This window comes from Anser anser (genome assembly GCF_964211835.1).
Source record: "Anser anser genome assembly, chromosome: 24".
NCBI lineage: Eukaryota > Metazoa > Chordata > Aves > Anseriformes > Anatidae > Anser > Anser anser.
The window spans coordinates 702378-722798 of record NC_139745.1 but is presented as its reverse complement, the minus strand read 5'-3'; the positions used below and the strand labels follow the sequence as shown (position 1 = coordinate 722798).

Here is a 20421-nt window from a genome sequence, read left to right as displayed (position 1 = left end):
GTGTGTGTCGATCTGCTCGAGGGTAGGAAGGCTCTGCAGGAGGATCTGCATAGGCTGGAGCGATGGGCTGAGGTCAACTGCATGAAGTTCAACAAGGCCAAGTGCCGGGTCCTGCACCTGGGCTGCAACAACTCCAAGCAGCGCTACAGGCTGGGAGATGAGTGGTTGGAAAGCTGCCTGGCCGAGAAGGACCTGGGAGTATTGGTGGATAGTCGGCTGAATATGAGCCAGCAGTGTGCCCAGGTGGCCAAGAAGGCCAACAGCATCCTGGCCTGTATAAGAAGCAGTGTGGCCAGCAGGACTAGGGAAGTGATTGTGCCCCTGTACTCGGCTCTGGTGAGGCCGCACCTCGAGTACTGTGTTCAGCTTTGGGCCCCTCGCTGCAAGAAGGACGTCGAGGTGCTTGAGAGAGTCCAGAGAAGGGCAACGAGGCTGGTGAGGGGTCTGGAGAACAAGTCTTACGAGGAGCGGCTGAGGGAGCTGGGCTTGTTCAGCCTGGAGAAGAGGAGGCTCAGGGGCGACCTTATCGCTCTCCACAGGTACCTTAAAGGAGGCTGTAGCGAGGTGGGGGTTGGTCTGTTCTCCCACGTGCCTGGTGACAGGACGAGGGGGAATGGGCTAAAGTTGAGCCAGGGGAGGTTTAGGTTGGATATGAGGGAGAACTTCTTTACCGAAAGGGTTGTTAGGCATTGGAATGGGCTGCCCAGGGAAGTGGCTGAGTCACCATCCCTGGAGGTCTTTAAAAGACGTTTAGATGTTGAGCTTAGTGATATGGTTTAGTGGAGGACTTGTTAGTGTTAGGTCAGAGGTTGGACTGGGTGATCTTGGAGGTCTCTTCCAACCTAGACAATTCTGTGATTCTGTGATTCTGTAAACAATTCTGTGGTTCTGTGAAAAACATGCTGCATTCCCATCATAGCAGATGCTGGGCAAAGTCGTGTATTACTGGCAGGAGTTGTGTAAATGGTTTTGTGCTAGTTTAGGACATATAAATGTAAGCAGTAATTTATCACTGTTAGCACTAAAAATCCATCATGATTCTCATGAATTACTGTGAGTAAGGAAAAAATGTTGTAGTCTTGTTTCCGGCCCTGTCTCTGCTCCTCTCTCTTTTTGTTCCTGACTGGACTCCAGGGATGGAGCTTGGACATAGTTCATTACTTGCTATGTCTGTGGCTGTTGGAGGACTCAGTTACAAGTTCCCAGCTCTGCTCACTGTGTTCAGACCCTGCAAGACTTCACCCTGTGAAGGCGAGGGGATGATATCTTCTGGGATTACCCTCAGCTCCTGGCACAAGGGCCCTCAGAAAGCAACTGGTCCTTGCTGTTCCATGATGCTCTGTCCTCTCCAAAGCCTGCAACAAAGCTAGCTTAGTGAAACTGAAAGAATATCCAAATTAAGACACCACTTCAGTAGCCATTAGTGCTCTGGAGATTGTCTTCATGTTCTTGCTTCCCTTGTACCACCATTAAAAAAAAAAAAAAAGTCTTTGTAAGCAAAAAGACTCTATTCTACATCTTTGTTTTAGTCTTTGCAATAACACTTCATTTGATTCTGGCTCACCAGGCAGCCAAGAAGTTGAAGAGAAATTTTGGATTGTTTTTGATCTGTGGGTGGCTAAAGTTGCCCATCCCTCTGCAGCTGGGAGAAGGAGTTAACATTGGGTGTTAGGTGCTCAGGTAGGGCAAATCATTTTTCTTTCTCCGGTTAAAATGATTTGCATCAGCCCAGAGAAACGGAAAAAAAAAAAAAAAGAAAAAAAAAAGTAGTGCTTAGAGATACCAGAACTGTAGTAAAACAAATCAAGGCTTTAGCAGGGCTACTGCCTATCATTTTTCTCAAGTATTTTAAAAACAATTTAAATGTTTGAAGATGTTGCCCACTTTTAGTCATTCAAATATACAGATTTTGTCCATCTATCCAGATGCTTCTGTCAAGTGTTGATAGGAGTGATATGTAGCATGGTAGAGAGGAGATAGGACCTAAATAAATTTCCAAAGCCATGACTGCTGGTGGTGGTGTTGGGATGCATCTTTTGACAACACTCATCAAATCTGTTCTGTTGTTTCTCTACTCAAAAGAAGTGGTGTTGAAAGAGATCTCAGTGATCAACTATTCAGTATCAGAGCTCACAGATGACCAGTGTCACATTGTCCTATTTTTCAAACCCTTGATCCAGCAGTGCTTTTTATCCCTGTCAATCCTACGGTAAGGCTATTCTGGACATTCACTGATCTCATGGCAGGGCACATTTGATTTCCAGGGTGAATCTATCCATGAGCTACAAATCCATTTGTTTTGAGTCATCCTTGTCTTTTAGGTTAGGTAGCTCGGCCTTTCTTTGCTTACCCATCTAACGTACCCTAAAGAAGAGCTATGATTCAGCTGCTGCTCTCTCCCTTTTCGGGCCCTGGGGTACCACATTCTCAGGATTGTGATGGCTCTTTTGAAACACAGGAAGAACTAAGCAGTGCTAACTTTGCTAATTGCTGCGTTACATTTTTCTGCCCACAGGTACTGCTGCTGTCTCTGCACAGGACCTTTATGGTTTCATCTTGTCTTTGATCTTGCTCGTGGTCTGACCTTCATCTTTCTGTCTCAAAATGTTCTTTTTCATTTCCTGTTAGATGAAGAGACTAAGTCCATTCCTGTATGTGGAAGAATCAGATATAAGTTTATTGAATCCTGTTTGCTCACAGATTGCCAGAAAGACAAATTTTAAGGAGAGAAAAGTGCCCAGTGTTTCAGCCAAAAGACTTGCCTCCATAAAAAAAGTAAGAGCCTGAGCTGAAGATGCTGTCAGATGAATTAAAAGCCCCCAGTATCTGCTACTACTGCACTCTCTGTGATGCTGCCTCTTTATTTTGTACAATATAAATACATGTTCTGCTGCCAGACTGGAAGAAGATAATGCATTATGACTAGCTGATAGATATTTTGTCTTTAGAACAGCTTGAAGTGACTTGCCAAGATGCCCCGTTATAAACACCTTTCTAGCATTTCCCAGCATTCAGCCAATATTTTGCTCTTCTACTCATACAACACAGCATGACAAAGAAAATCAATCATGCATTTCTCAGAAAACCCACCTTCCAAGGCTGAGTTCTAAAAGCTAACTCTAAACAATGCCTCTGTAATTCACGGATTTCAAGACTAGAATTTTTTTTTGATAGTTTATTTTGACTTGGCAGCAAAATCAGAAAATGTCCTGTTGTCCCAGCTTTATCATCTCTCTCCTGAACAGACATGTTGAAGAAAAAACCAAGCGTGGTTGAGGAGTCATAGCTACTGTCAAGTGGTTCACTAGCCTTCAGTGCAAGAGAGTCTTTGGAGAGGAAACTTCTAACCCTGCTGACCAGATCACCTTTTGTTTGTTTGTTTCCCTGTAAACTGGAATCATATTTAGCCTTCTCTTTTTTTTTTTTTTTTTCCAGACATGGTCCATAACTCGTGAGACAGGGTGGGCAGTGCGGTGGTTTTACCGTGCTAGGCAGCTGAACACCACAACCACTCTCTCACTCCCCCTCCTTAGAAGGGGAGGGGAAGAAGTAAAGAACAACTCACGGATTGAGGTAAGGATAATATAATTAAAGGGAAAAAATAATTATTAAGGAAAGATTATTATTAACTAAACAATTTAACTAAAGGGAGAAAAGGGAAAGGGGAAAAGGGAGGGGGAAAGGGAAAAAAACAAAACAAAACAAGTAAAGGCTGTGTGGAAGTGCAGAGGAAAGAAATTACTCTCTGCTTCCCACAAATGAGCGATGCTTGACCACGTCCTTGAAGCAGGGCCTCAACGCACATAGCTGGTGTTCGGGAGGACAGACGTTTTCGCAACGAGAGCCCACCCCTCCCCTCTTCTTCCTTTTTCCACCTTTTATTGCTGAGAGTGACACCACATGGTATGGAATATCCCTTTGGTTGGTTTAGGTTAGCTGAAACACCCCTAGTCTTTGAATTGCAGGAAGGTAAACAATCGTTCCCTTTTTGTCTTCTCTGCAATTGTAGTCCTCTATTCATTTTTCTTCAAACCCAAAGACTGCTTATCTATTTAGCTTCCTCTCACTGCAAAAACTGTCCTTTGCCTGATTATCCTTTGTCCTGCCTTTCAAAGACCTTTTATCTGTTTGAAATAGGAGTACCAGAACTCCACCCAGCAAAGATGCATACACACGAGAGACAATGACATGCATGTAATTGCATGTTTTCTTCTCTGTTCTTCTACCAGCAATTCCAACATTTGAATTTGAGCTACAGCTGAGCACTAAGGTGTTTTTTTACAGAAAAACGCTTCCCCCCCCATCCCTGCTACATGTTAATAGATTGACAATAGATTGTCAAATGCTCACCCCAGTGTTGAGGAAGCCAGATAAAAGCTGGAAATATGCTAATTTTGTCATCCAGAGCTATACTGCACCAACTCTGGATGTCTCATGCTGCATGTATGCACTGCTCTGTGTTGTAACGGTCACATATACTTGAGCTCAACATGTTCCACCAGCTGAAATGCAGCAGGACCGAGCAACTAGCTGTTGAAGATGGTGACACATGTCCTCAGGTCAAATTTAGCTGTTTGATAAAACAAGGAAAGCTACAGCAAGAAAATGTATTTGAACTCTTCATCAAGGATGATGTTATTAGCACATGCACTAATTTCTGATGATTCATCAGGGACAATGATACTAGGAGTCATACTGAATAACGGTAAGACCAGCATTTCCTCATTGTGTCCTCCTCTGAGAAGCTCCAGAGCAGTCTCCTGTTGTGACTCATGTCCTGGTCAGGCAGTATTCCTCGTGGTGGCATGCTCTTTTTTCTCACACTGACAGCGTATGTAGGAGAGCAGAAGCCTCTCTTAGTCATCTGCCAGTATTTGGTTCAACTGGTTTTTCCTTTTCCTGACAATACCTATTATTATTCATGTAGCATTTCTGGAGGGAATAATTAGCAATGCAGTCTTTGTGGGAATATTTGACTGAAGGATGGGCTGAGGCCTAGAAGTTCTGGGATTTGGGATTCATGATGTGATTCACCTCTTAAAAACGAGAAGTACGGACCTCCTCTCCCTGCAGCCTACCTCAACGTGGGACTTTGGAACCCTCTTAAACATGTAATAGAAGGAAATGTTCCAGTTAGTATTCTTGCTGTTCCAACAGCTGCATCAATCCAGACACTCCTGAAACCCTCCCCAGATGATTTTCTCAGTATCCTGTGTATGGTCTGATGATGCAGCAGAAAACTACAGAGAGGGTGCTGCTGAGCAGAGCTGTGCTGTTCCCTCTCTCTCCTCCCATACAGACCGTTGCTTCCCTTCGCAGCACTACTACTCTTCCAATCCCCAGGGAGCCAGTTCAGGCAGCTGAACTGACCAAAGTGTAATCCTATTTTGATGGTCAAATATTTTCTGCTGTTTTGGCTCCTGTGTGGCCTGTTTGCCTGTTTGGCTCCTGTGGCTCCTGTTTTGGCAAAGAGAGAGGCAGTGTCTTTGGTGGTGGCAAGAGGATTAGCTGTCCTGCCTGGAGCACCACATTGTACCCTTAGTCCAAGGGTCAGAACTGTCTTGAAGAGTGTTTCAAGGATGGGTAATAAGAGGTCCAGAAAGGCTGACTGTGTGCCATTGGTTCAGTTGCATGGAAAATACTAAGACTGGTTCTGAGTGCTACTTTATATTAAAAAAAAAAACAACAGTATATTCTTAGTTGAGCACTCATGTTTTGCATTCTTTGTCCTTTTGCATTTTCTACTTGCCAGGTTTCAATGTTCCTGTTTTGCTTATGTACTCACCGAAAGCACTCATTAGGCTGGCTTTAATTAGCACTTGGCCTGCAAATTCTGGATAGCATTTGAAACCCTAGCAAAAAATTCTGACAGTTTATTTTACCAACTGTATAGGATTGCTATAGGATCATAGGATGACAGGATAATTTTGGATGGAAGAGCCTGGAAGGGAACAGTCATAACAGTTAGCTTAGGGCTTTGGGACGTCCTGAGAGGAAAGTTCATCTATGTGGACACTCACTTAAACGACAGGGGAAACTTTTCATATATCCAAGCTAAAGTCAACAATTTTTGACACTATAACCTGCAGGGTAAATTTAAAATTAAATATTTAACTGCATTAAATTAAATTAAATATTTAACCGGTGAGTTACAGCCCAGGTAACACATGTTGCAACTATTTAAAATAACAAAACTATGCAGAGATGCCTGGAGAAGCCCTTTCTTTACTGCTTTTCCTGCACCAGTGATGTTTTCATTATTTTAATTGCTGAGGAAAATTATGGACTCCAACTCAGTTGTCCCCAGAACAACTCTAGAGATTAGCAAAAGTCCCCAGGTTCCTGTTGAGGGAAACTGAAAAGCACAGCACAGTTGGATTACCTTGGCTCACAGCTTTTTTAAAAATTATTTTTATTTTATTATTTTATTATTTTTATTTTTATTTTTTCAGCTATAAAACAGGCTCAATGCTGAAGGTTTAAAAGAGGAAGCTGTAAACAGAAGTTTGGGGAACAGAGCAGACAGAATACAATGTTGCTTTTCACTTAGAGGAAGGCAAAACTTGCTGGAATGTACAAATAGTCGCTTCAGAACCAAACGCTTGGAAGTCACCTGTTATCATCTATTAGAGAAGGGATCAACTTTGACATAGAGGGTAAAGTCTGCTTTGAATCAAATAGCAAAACTCCCCTGAGGACCTAATGACAGCATCCTTTCTAACCTACCTAAGAGTTTTTTTCCCTTTTGTGATGAGTCAAGTGTAAACTGACAAGACAACGAGAAAGATGGATCTGGGCAGCTGTGAAATACATGCTGATTCGGTAAGTTGTAATAGAAATATTAAGCTTTATCTGTATGAATGGAAATAATTGTGTATGAAAGCACCAGAAGAAACACCAGGGCAAGTACTAAGTGTTGTACTGATAACCAAGGGATCAAATTGGTAAACACTGAGAAAAGTGTCTTTTGGATTAAAACAGCATGCAAATGAGTTCAGCAGATCACTCACACTCCAACAATAGGAATAGCAAGAAGGTGTGTCACCTTACATATACTATTCCTCCTCCTGTTATCCTGACTGGAAGGCAGAGAGCTGCTATAAGATAACCAAAATGAGGCAGCGCAAGGAAAGGGCAGCAACTTTGAGATATATGGAGAGTGGAGTAACCACAATGCCTGTTTACGCTTAAAGGTTGTGAAAAACGTGCCCAAAACCCAGCCCACCAAGGAGAAAGGAGAGACACGTTGAGGATATGGTAGTGTCAATTGTCTTCCAGCTCAGATGAGTGATCCTATCCAGACCACCCTGACGGATGTGTCTTGGTGCCTGTGAGTGTGTGGGTGTGAGATTTAGACTAGGCAGAGTCAACTTAGAAAAGCTAAACAAAATAAAATCCCCCTCCCCAATAAGATCTCAAGCTGAATTTTGTCACATCAATCTCCAATACAAGGAAACCATATCACCCAGTAAAATCAGAGTTAGAACAGCCAGCATCCTGGGTGGGAGCAGAGTGGTGGTGGAATTGCAGGTCATGGCTGGGAAATAGCTGCTCTCTGGGACTTCTTGGCTGCTGTCGCAAGATTACCAGATCAACTGAGAGAGATGGAGGTGATCTGGAGTCTAGGGACTACACTTCCAGTCAGACAGTGGACGTACCTGCTCCACGTTGATGGCCCTGTTACTTGTCCTGCCTTTCAGAACGCAGGCAGGACGTGCCTTCTTCCCTGCACAACAAGTGTTCGCTCCTGAAACACATCTTGTGCTGGTCTCCTGTGACTGGGACATAAATGTCTATAGGTAAAGCCCCCTGGTCCTTCTGGCACCAGATTTTCTTAGTCTTTATGGGTGGCACAGAACAAATCCTATGCTCTCGTGTTCAGTATGTAGAGGTGCTCCAAGGCACCCTGCTCTGGGCAGGGCAGTGACATGTGTAACAGAGTCCCTCCTTTTCCAGCATGGTAGTTGTGCTGCTTCCCTTACATCAGGGCTCAGACTGGACACCTGAAATGAAAAAAACTAAGAAGCAAATTCTTATAGATTCTGAAGAAGAGAAAAAATGTTCCCTTGGAACAGAGCCTCAGCATGACAATTTTCCTGACATTTTGAAACAGAAGCATTTCTGACATTTTCAGAATGATGACTTTCTTTTTTTGTGTGTTTTGCCTCCAAATGATACTTTTATCTAAAAATCATTCTAAGTGAAAAGTAAATTGTGTCAAAAAAGGGGGCAAATAAGCTCCTCCCTGTGCATCCTTCCCATCCCTGACATGGAGAAGGCAAACACCATGTTTCAGATCAAACAAAATATTTTGCCTTGGTCCAAAAAGAAACATTTCTGGTTTTCATTGCTGATTAAACTAGAATACCTACATATACCTGCTGATATTTCAGTGAAAGGTGCAGGAATCTATTTACACAAGTGTTCCTATGCCAGATCAAACCACGTGTCTTCGGGTTGAACCTTGAAAGTGGGAGGATCTCTAGTGAGAGATGTACGACTTATCCTCATGAGATGCACACAGCTCCTCTCTCTATGGCTTTGCCTCAATCTTCTGCCTGCACCTGAGGAAGACACTGACAATTCCCCTCACTTGTGATGAATATCTCTGATCCATGGTGAAAGAGCCTGTGGAAGTAAGTCATGGTGTTGAAGGAGGACAGTACAGGGAGGGGATGCAACTCCCCCAGGCCATGCTGAATGAAGAGTTCAGTAGGAAAAGAGGCTGGACTGTCCAAGTGTGAAAAGGGCCATTGCACAAGTGGCCCCAGAGCTGAGCAGGGAACAGAGCTAATGAGCAGCAAACAGGGATGAACTGAGAGGCCCAAGGAAATACTTCATAGTAGGAGAGACACTGTGACACTCTGACACCAGCCTCTTCATCATCTTAGGCAGCTTTGGCACATGCTGCCTGTCTCTCCCTAATGGCTGGTGGACTAGGAATAGCTCTGGACTTTATGCAAGCAAATTCTGAAGCTGGAACAACATGGATGTGAAATGGTCCCATGGCTCCCTGAAAAGGAGAAACTATCACAGGAAGAGAGGTTGGCACCACCACTCCAGGAAAAACTGGTGCAGAGCCTGTTTTGACTCCCAGCCCACTGCTCTGCTCCCATGAAACCTCAGCCAATCTGATCCTGTGAGAGTCTTCCTGGGTGTTCATTCCTTATGTCTGCATAGGTCTACACACTCCAGAGTCTGCAAATTTGATTTCAGAGTGACTGGATATTCCTGAACTACAAAATGTCTGTTTTCTTTATTGCTAGCCAGACGGGTCTTTCTCATTGTGTGTGAAGCATTTGGTGCCTTTAAGGAGGGTAAGGCACCAGAGTCTGAGTTTGTATGGTCATATGGGATGTTCTCTGCCATAGCAGAACTTCGAGAAAGCTGGATCCTTTATAAAAGATGTCTTATCTTGCATATAAACCTGCTCACAGGCAAATAGGATAGATTAAAGATGTGAAGGAGCTTGCAAATCAGCTGGTTGTAAGAGCTCCCCCAGCCTCTTGCAGTGAGTGAGTCAGAGCACATGGACTCAGGACTGTATCAGGCATCTCCAGAGAACACAGCAAGAAGTGCCGGCTAATGTTTTCTGCCCAAGAAAACTGGCACTAATAATTTGGATGCACGCCACCCAGTTTCTACTGAAAAAAAAACACAACACAAACACTCCAAAATGTGAGGAAAAAATGGGCTGTTTGGCTGGTTGGGATTTTCACAGACTTTGAAGTAGCAGGAGGCTTTGATATGAATAGCTACTTCAAGTTCCTTGCAAACTTTTAAGTCCAGTAAAAGAGCCAACAGGCTAGAACTTGCTTTCTCAAGTCTTAAACAGATAAGAGTGATTGTCTCCAGGTTTCTAGGTACCAAGTTCAGGAAAACTGTTTTCACACTGGGATTTGTCAGGCACTGGCAGAGGGGCCTAATGAGGATGTGGAGGCTCCATTCTTGAAGATATTCAGCATACAAGCTCTCAGAAACCTGATTTAATTTCAAAGTTAATACAGCTTCAAAGCTGTCCCTGCTTTAGGCAGGTTGGTTGGATCACATCCAGAAATCCCTTACAATCTACATTATTCTATAATTCTGCAATTCCCAAAAGAATAGCAAAGAAAATTGTAATAAATTGGCCATTCAGGTTTTAACTGAATTCCCAAGAGTTTCCATTGCAAGAAATACAAGGCTGTGATGGATTTTACTTTGTTTGTTTGTTTGTTTGTTTTCCCCTGATAGTTCTTGCCAAAAGCGTTGCATTCATGGCTCCTCTTGTGCCACAGCCCTCTCCACACAGGTCTTCCCTTGAACAGTATCTTCAATTATTGCTATACACAATTCTCTCTTCATGAAGCTTAACATATTTGACAAAATGTTGGCATGCACTTCTCCCAGTGACAAAATTTGCAGCTAGATTTTTTTTTTTGTTCTGGCATAGTGAAGAGAAGAGAAGAGTGATTAAAATACAACATTTCTGTAAATTGGTCATTGTAGAATTAGAAAATTAAGGTCAATGTATTTTTAATATAACCAATGCAGTCATCTTCATCTTTCCATTTTACAGTGGGAAGAAGACTCCAAGACCATAGGTGGAAAATAAAAGAGTTTTGAGAAATATTCAGTGAATTGGATGTTGCAAAAATTCTCCTGTATTAAACCACTACAAATCCCCCATCAAGTAACTGACTCCTCTCAGGATAAGGCAAGGACAGTTCTCCATCTACAAGCTACGCATTTCTATTTGCAGTTATGTTTCTCAAAGCGGTGAAAATCCCACCTCTCCTCTCAGACATCTGCTGATGAACTCTAAGAATAGGGGGAAATTGTAAGTCAGGTGTGGGTTAGAACAGAGCCCACTTCTCTAAAGGACTGAATCCCATGTATGTTACCAGCTGGTCTCTTGTACATATAAATGGCAGACATGTCTCCTTTTATTTCATAATAATTTTATGCCTTCATGTCTTTTGCAACCAAAATCCCTCACATTGGGATTTATGAGTCTACTACACATTCTTATGCTTCATTTTTTCCATTTCTAAAGCAGATGATTAAAGATTCTATTTTAACCTTTGGACTTGGACCTACAGATACCTCAGCCAAAGTGGCTTTAAAATGGCAACTTCCAGGACATCCCAACACCACTGACTATGTATATGTGTCTATTTCTAACAAGTAATCATAAAAGGACCTCAAATGTCTTACTCTGACAATTCCCTTGTAGAGGTTTGCAGTGAATTGAACCCACCTCTGGTACCAGGCAATGCTTATAGCCATGGAATACTTGGGTGATACAGCACTGATCTTTAAGGATATGGGTCAGCTTTGACACAGTATGAGCAGCTTCTTCCTGTCCTTTCTTCTCACTCCTGGGACAGGTAGGGACCTGCTGCTTCTGCAGAGCCAGGGGAAGGCGCGCAGCCTTGGGACCAATGCTGGCTAGTCTTCTGCAAGGTCATCTCACTACTGCCCCCATCCCTAGTCAGTGAGGCAGATCACCTAACTTCAGACAACTGTGGCAGAAACACAACACAGGCAGTCACACTTGGCATCTTTCATAGCCAGGGACAGAAACAAGCACAGTTAGGATGTGATTCATCTCTTGTATCTCAGCTATCTATGACTCATCCTCTAGATTCAGTGACTAGATTTTGACTGACAGCAAAGGAAGCATAGAATTGGTCTAGATGAGGTAAAGATGCCCCCTTTGTAGTTATTTAGACTGGATAAGATGACTTGTGTCCAATAGGAGGAAATCCTGCTGAGAGGAAAGGTAGGATATAGCATAGCTATGCCTGTGGTACCAATAAGGTGGGCTTCATATAACTGCAAAAAGGGCCCTGCTAGGTGTGCGAGAAGGACAACACTGGTGGGATACAGCCAGGGCCCTCGTAGGTGCATACTTTGCTGTGCAGTGGACTATATAGAGCAAGATCCAGGCTGGTGTGCTATCTTAGGGACAGATACTGGGAATGTCCTAAAAAGCTTTGGTGACACTGCCATTGGAAAATATCAATGTCTGTTCTATTACTGGTACATTGCAGGTTTTACTCCAGAAAAGTGAGCTGATGCATAGCACTTGCCAGAACAGCTTGGTTCAGACTACAGCTGTCTCCAAGGGGAGCAGATGATTGACAGAGCTCCTTCACTCACAAATTCTGGCCATGAGTGCTTGGTTGTTCACCTCCTGTTGCTGCATTAAGAACTCCTTTTCTGTTGACCAAGATGGGGCCTTTGGACACCTAGGATATTGATAGACTACAGTAATGAATTTATAAATAAAGCATCATTACTGATCAATACATGAGATAGGGTCATTATAATTTAGATCCACAAAGGCTCAGAAAATGCACACTTCAGGCACAACCAAAATTTGTGCTGATTGTAAGCCTTTTTTTTTTTTTTCCCCCAACTCAATTCCAAAAAATAGTTACTGAAAAGGGTGCAAAATATAAAGGGTACAAGTGGCTTTACAAGAAGCATGTCTCCATGTGAGATGAACAGGTACATGGTAGGCTGGGTGATGAACTGACTCCACGGTAAGGCTCAAAAGGTCATAGTCAATCATGTTACATCTGGCTGGCAGCTGGTCACCAGCAGTGTTCCCCAAGGTTCAGTTCTAGGGCCAGTCCTGTTCAACATTTTTATCAATGATCTGGGTGCAGGAGTGGAGTGCATCCTTAGTAAATTTGCTGGTGATATTAACCTTGGAGGTGCTGTTGACTCCCTAGAGGGACAAGAGGCCTTGCACAGGGATCTAGGTAGATTGGAGCACTGGACAATCATCAACAGAACGAAGTTCAACAAAGGAAAATGACGGGTGCTGCACCTGGGGAGGCGTGAGGCCAGACACAGATACAGCCTGGGAGATGAGTGGCTGGAGAGCAGCTCAGCTGAAAGGGACCTGGGGGTGCTGGCTGACAGCGGGCTCAATGGGAGCCAGCAGTGTGCCCTGGCAGCCAAGAGGGCAAACCTGATTTTGGGGTGGCATAGGGGTGGTTATGGGGTGCTATGCCTGTCACTGACTTTTAAACACAGCATAGCCAGCTGGTCAAAAGAGGTGATTCTCCTGCTATAGCTAGCGTTGGTGTGGCCTCACCTTGAATATTTTACACAGTCCTGGGATCCGGAATAGAAATAGGATGTTAAGATACTCGAATGCATCCAGAGGAGGGCAACAAAGCAGGTAAAAGGGCTGGAAAGCATGTCCTGCAAGGAGAGGCTGAAGACACTGAATTTGTCAACCCTGGAGGAAAGAAGGTTGAAGAGTGACTGCATTGCTCCTGAGAAGTAGAAATGGAGAAGGAGGTGTTCATCTTTTCTCCCTGGTAGTTAGTGGTAGCAGGTGTGGGAATGGCTCAAAGCTACATTGGGTGAGGTTCAGACTAGGTGTTGGGAAAAACTTCTTTACGTCATAGAAACTTCATAAGACCCCCCGTACATGCTTCCTAGAGGTGGTTGATGTACCGTGCCTGTCCATGATTAAGAGGCACTTTGATAATTCTCTTAATGATACATTTTATCTTTTGATCAGCCCTGAGGTAGTGTGACAGTTGGATCAGATGATCTTTGTAGGTCTCTTCCAACTGTTCTGTTCTGTTCTATTCTATTCTGTTTAAATAATAATGCTCTCCTGAGAAAATGCTCATGAGCAGCAGGGAGCGCATCCAGTGCCCTGGTTTAGGTGGTCATTCTGTTCGGTACAGGCCTGTTAGATCTAACTCTGACTTGCCCACACTGCATACGATGCTATGGCACCTGGATGCACCATCTGAGCAGAATTAAATGCCTAATGGAATTAGAGTGTATGGGAAGGAATCACAACCATACCTCATTTTCATTTACTTTCCTATGAAGCTTACAGGCTGATGGTTTTTGGACAAAATCCATTTTGGTTTCAGAGTGAGATGTGCTAGGGTTTGACATTTAATATGAATTGGTCTTCTCTTTTGTACCCTCTGTCAGAGCAAAGGATGGGCTTGTTGCAGGAAAACGTTTGCACTGCATATGAAATATTGACACCCCACTGCCAGTAGAATGAATCAGAAAGAATTTTGTGGGAGTGAAGCTCCAATGCAGATAAGGGATTGAGAGCGTGTGCGGAAGAGTGATATTTTTAATGCTACTATCATAAACCTAATGAAATGTCAAATCTCTTTTTCCTATCTACTTATGGAGGAAACTCCATGAAATACATTCAGCCTTTGTGGTTTATCACCAAAGCCAGAAAAAGCAAATGTATTTATCTGATGCAGTGTTTTGATACAGGTTTATCACAAGGCTGCATGGTTCTTTTTGTCTGTTTCTCACACCACCTAAAGTATGTGGTGTTAATCTCATGTCTTTGCTCGGGTAATTCCTGTGTAAATCTAATCTCTTTGATTACCACAGGGACAGATCAACCTCCTGTTCCTGAGAGACTGAGGCACTGTTTCTGAATGTTCAGGTAACCCCCTAAAATAAATGAAATACAGCAATCCTAGTAGTGCAGATCAGACTGAGACAACTGGCTCTTGGATGCAACAGCTAGCTGTGGTGAAACCTTCTTCTGTGCTGCCTCTCAAGATTACCATCTGGGACAGGATAAGGATCATCTGCACCACCAACAAAAGCTTCTATGGCCGGATTTGCTCTGGCACTTGGCTGAAGTGCTTAAGTTAGCAAAGACACCGCAGGGAGATGAGTACTTTCAGCTGATGATTCAGATCTCTTATCCACCCTCCCAGGAAGACAGCTGTGCTGTCATGGATGATCCTCTCTGTAATTTCCATGCTGTGTTAGTGGCAGTTCAGCAAGGACAGAGCTCACTCCACTACTTTTGATGCAAGTAGGTTTTGTTTTTTTTGAAAAAAAAAAAAAAGTGATCCTTGCAGGATACTATTCAGACTGGAAATGGCTTCTGGCCTTGTCCACACAGACTGAGATGAAGAAGGTACAAGGAGGTTCAGGTGGATGTTGTGCCAACTGTGCAACCAGGAGGGTGGTCTGCAGTTCGGAGGAGGGACTCTGCCATGGCCTCTCAGTTTCCATTGTGATGGTGCTCTAGGGGGCCAAGTGCCATTCAAGTCTCCTCCCAAACGGAGGCACATGGAATGAATAAGAGTGCTGACCAAGACAGACATTGCTGATAACAGCACACACTCTCTGGGTGAGATTGGAATGCAATTGGTGAGGTTGAGAACAACCTGTCCATACACATCCCACCAACGGGTGACCCCAGCAACCTCCAGAATCATAATCTTGGAAACGTGTGGTCACCTACCACCCAGAAATGTCAGCTGGAGGCTGGGTTGGTTTGAGTCTTCTGCAGAAACACTCTATTTCATCCTCTGCAGCTGATGCCTTGGGGAAGGGGCACTACACTGACTCTTCCCAGCTGAGGCTGAACTGCATTGCCTGTTCTCTGCTGAGAACGAGTTGCTATGGGAGGCTCCTTGGCTCATGTCAGTTCATGCTCCTTTGCAAGAGATTTTGCACAGAGAGCTCACACACACTTGTGGGGGTGCTGATGGTGTCTGATTTTCTTATTTTTTTTTTCTGAGAACTGTGGCTTGTGCTGCTTGAAATCCATCACGCACCCTCCCGCCCCCTGACCTTCTGAGATCTGGCCTGGAACAGTAGCCCCTTTCTTGCTCCAGAAGGATATCTGCTTTGCTCATTGATGACTCTAGAGGTTGAGAAGCCACCTCAAGGAGCAAATATTTGGGATAAATGTCAACAACTGCTCCATGCAAAAGTGTAGATAGCTTATTAGAAATTCAGTGAAATACAGAATAACATCACTTGTCTCACAAAAGTCTTGCGATGTTCTTTATCATTGCAGGAATGCTGCTCTCACTGTGGCAGTGTTTGATTCAGCAAAGACCTGTCAGTTACTTGCAGTGTCATTTACATGCCTTGTTAAGCCTTGTTCTAATTCTAATGATCATGTAACACAAAACAGATTGTTTTGTATTTTCTTGCTAATTGCTCCTCAGAGGAAGGTTTTCTTAGGCAAACACAGATGATTTTTTACAGCTAACAGTGTAATGGTGTAATTTGTCCATCCCCACAGCATCTGTGTTCTTTAAGACATCTGAAGTGACGGCACCCTGCCTTCTCAGGAAAGTGAACCTGATACACATAGCAAAGTAGCACAGCCCTTGTCTAGCAACAAGATTGCCTTGACTCTTTTCTTGTTCACATATCCATAGATTTCAGAGATGTTGAAGCTGAAAATCTCTCTGGAGTTTTCCTCCTTAATGACATAACTCCATCCTTCTTGTGCAGCACCTTGTGCAATTTTTTTTTCCCTTAAAATATCTATTCTGAAGCTGTGATTCCTTAAGATAGAGCAGAATTCTGACATGGGCATGGCTAGTTGCAGGCTGGGGTCTCTGCATGACTATGTCAGGATATGAAGTTATGAAAAGATTATTTCGTACCTGTGGGGACGCTGGAAACCATAATCCACAAGGAAAGGCCTGAAAGAAGAACAGGATTCTAGCAAAGCAATTCCTACAGGTCCTTAACTCTCTGCCCTGATACTGTAAGATCATGGGTCCATTACCTGAGTGTCTAAAACAAGCTAGCTATTAGCAGTTTCATTTGCACATCTTGTTAGATTCTTTAGGTTTCACAAAGATAAACCATGAAACAAAAGAAATGTCTGAGCATGTGTAGCTCTCAGGAGGTGAAGCCTGAGTGACAGCTGTCTGTTTTCCATCACAGCCCATTTGAGAACTAAACAGTGTCATGCTTTTCACTATGGGCATTGAGAGGTGAACCAGAAGTTCCAGCAAAAACTGGATGGCAGCTCTGTGGCTCTGGGAAGGTTCTGAGTACACAAAATATTCCATTCTAAATATCCAAAGTTCTGCAGGCATAACTGCTATAAAGAGTCATGTTTAGCTGTTGTCTGGCTAGTCTCTAGGCTGTCTGTCTGAGCCCAGTTCTCACCAGGAAGTCATCTTGAAAAACACCCTAGAAATGGAGATGCTCAAAGAGACTGCAGAGCAGATATTAGATATGCATTTTATACTTGTTTTCTAGTTTCTCTAGTTGCCCGAATAATCATTTTCTACCTATTATGGTTTCAAAGTATAAAATACAGTAATTATTACGTACGGAAGTCAGCAGTCCAGCTATTTCCAATGAAGCAAATGTTAATAAGAGTGTTCAGCAGTAAGACAAAAACCCAACCAACAAAATGCTACTGAATGATTAATACAGCTTCTCTACACACAGGACAGCTACCAGGATTACACAGGATATTTTCAACAGAGCAACTACATCTGCAGTGAGAACAAGCAGGGAGAAACTGATGGGATGACATGTCCCAAATGCCTCCGTGCACTTTCTTTCCACTGATTCCTTTCTTCTCAGATGAATTGCTTCTGCTAAGGGACTGAAAACTGTCCCTGAGCTCCAGGATGGAGCCAAGTTAGCTCTGAGACTCCTGCGTTCAGGAGCTACTGGAACCTGTAGCCAAGCAAAACTTGCCCTCTTGCTCTCTCTACTCTTCCCTCCTTTTTCCATTAACTTTTTTGGGAACTGGAAGAAGTGTGTCTAGTTTGGGACAGCAGAGAAGGCAAGAAAAAATCTAGTCTGCTTCTAGACCCAATGTCAGTACAGTCAAGACACTGTGTGACAGCACTTGTTGTCCTTGCCCTTGGAGAAGGCATGGGTGAAGCCAGCATCACAACAGGGTTGCACATTTAGTAGCAGCTCTTCAGGGAAGCATAAGCAAAACAGAGGACTGGCAGATAATCTGAAAGCATCAACACCAATCATATGGTGGTGTTTGTGTCGCATATATTGGAATCATAGCATTACCATGACATCAGGAAAGAGCTCATGTTCACAGGTATCACACAGACTTTCTAACTCAATAAAACCCACGGACCAGCTCAGTTCTTCATACATGCCATTCTTTCCCTGTCAAGGAATGTCCTGGTTTCAGTTAGGACAGAGTTAATTTTCCTCCTAGTAGCTGGTAGGGTGCTATGTTTTGGATTAGGATGAGAAGAGCGCTGATAACATGCTGATGTTTTAATTGTTGCAGAGCAGTGTTTACACCAGGCCAAGGACTTTTCGGCTTCTCGCTCTGTCCTGCCAGCGAGCAGGCTGGGGGTGCAGCAGGAGCTGGGAGGGGACAGACCCAGGACAGCTGACCCAAACGGGCCAAAGGTGTATTCCATACCATCTGGCGTCATGCTAAACAATATATAGGGGTGGCTGGCCGGGGTGGGGGGCCGGCTGCTCGGGGATAGGCTGGGCATCAATCAGCGGGTGGTGAGCAATTGCGTTGTGCATCACTTGTTTCGTACACATTATTATTAGTAGTACTATTACCATTATTATTATTATTATTATTATTATTATTATCTTCCTGTCTTAATAAACTGTCTTTATCTCAATTCACAGGCTTCACTTTCCCGTTTCTCTCCCCCATCCCAGAGAGGGAGGGGGGAGGGTGAGTGAACAGCTGTGTGGTGCTTAGCTGCCGACTGGGTTAAACCACAACAAGGAATCTGCTTCCATGTGCCAGAATCCCCTTCCCTTTTCTGGCCACAGCTTCAGCCCACCAGAGAGAAATTCCAGAGTTTCCTGCTTCCCATGGAAAGAAAGATAGAGGGACAATGTCTGACACAGTGACCATGGCTCCTCTCACCATAAGCATGAGAGAAAGATGGAGAAAGGGTGACTGGACTTTTTATGTCATGTAATAAGAGTATAGTGAAGGAAGCTGAGGAATGGGGTGAAAGTTGAGCTTGCCAGACGGCAGACCCCCACTCTACAGGCTGAGCAGCTTTCTGTACAGTGGTGCTCGACCTTTGTATCTCCTCACTGGATCAAGCCCTATTGCTTTGCAGTGTTTTTCTGTGGACAGTGTTGGTTTGTGGAGCTGGAGTAGAAGGACTGGGAGAAGTCCTTTTGAGGTAGCAATCCTGGCTCAATCTTCCTTTGCAATGGGACAGAGGAAGATTGGAGGGCCAGGGCCCTGGCATATCTCCTCCCTGGTACATTGCTCTTGGTTGGCACATTAAAGCAGAGTTGTGAATGCAGAGCTCCAAAGGAAGGTAGCTGGTTTTCCTGCTCTTCTGCAAGAGAGATGCTGGGGACAGCGATGCAATGGAAGATGCCCTAGTTGCACTGTGGAAGTGCTGGGGCGAAGCTGAGGGTTTTGCCTGGTCCAGAGCTTCCCTTAGTAGTGAACATTCACAAAAAAGTGCAGTTGCCCAAACCCAAGGAAGACCTAGGTCAGATGAATCACTTCCTGGGAGAGAATCTACTTCTTTGATCTCCAAATTTGAGAGAGAGATGGATTTGATGGGTGGACCGTCTGGTGGACAAGGAATCGGCTTGAAGGTTGCACTCAGAGAGTGGTGGTCAATGTCCAAGTGGAAGCCAGTGATGGGTAGTGTCACTTGAGGGTCTGTGCTGGGACTGGTACTGTTCAATATCTTCATCAATGACATAGACAGTGGGATCGAGTGCACCCTCAGCAAGTTTGCAGGCAACACCAAGCTGAGTGGTGCAGTTGATACAACAGAAAGAAGGGATGCCATTCAAAGGGACCTGGAGAAGCCTGAAAAGTGGGCCCACGTGAACCTAATGAGGTTCAACAAGTCAAAGTGCAGGGTGCTGCACCTGGGTTGGAGCAATCCCAGACACGAGTACAGACTGGGAGAAGAACTCATTGAGAGCTGCCCTGCAGAGAGAGATTTGGGGGTTCTGGTGGGTGAGAAACTTGACATGAACCAGCAGTGCACGCTTGCAACCCAGAAGGCCAACTGTGTCCCGGGCTGCATCAAGAGAGGCATGGCCAGCAGGTGGAGGAAGGTGATTGTCCCCCTCTGCTCTGCTCTTGTGAGATCCCACTTGGAGTCTTGCATCCAGGTCTGGAGCACCCAGCACAAGAAAGATGTGGGTCTTAGAGTGGGGTCCAGAGGGGGGCCACGAAGATGATCAGAGGGCTGGAGCATCTCTCCTACAAAGAAAGGCTGAGAGAGCTGGGGCTGTTCAGCCTAAAGAAAAGAAGGCTCTGGGGTGACCTCATTCCCATTTTCCAGTACTTTAAGAGAGCTTATGAGAAAATGGAGAGTGACTTTTTGCTCAATCAGAAAATGACAGGACAAGGGTAAGTGTTCTTAAACTAAAAGAGGATAGATTTATATTACAGGTTAGGAAATTTTTCACTGAACAGGTGGTGAGGCACTGGAACAGGTGATGTTGTGGATGCCCCATTCCTGGAGGTGTTCAAGACCAGCTTGTAGGGAGCCCTGGGCGACCTGATCTAGTGGGTGGCATCCGTGCCTATGGCAGGATGGGGTTGGAACTAGATGATCTTTGAGGTCCCTTCCAACCCAAGCTATTCAATGATTCTCACTGACTTTCCAGGGTGACTCGTTTGGACATCTAGAATGCAGAGGCTTAAAGCAAGTGATG

The 20421-nt window shown here is 44.2% G+C and overlaps 1 long non-coding RNA gene across 1 annotated transcript; it reads left to right on the top strand.

Moving 5' to 3' along the window:
* The first annotated feature begins 396 nt into the window (after nt 1–396).
* Nucleotides 397–18153, top strand: LOC310886100. Its single transcript, XR_014575175.1, has 3 exons — nt 397–3573; nt 6553–6822; nt 14383–18153. It is a non-coding gene; the product is annotated as an uncharacterized lncRNA (long non-coding RNA).
* The last annotated feature ends 2268 nt before the right edge of the window (nt 18154–20421 follow it).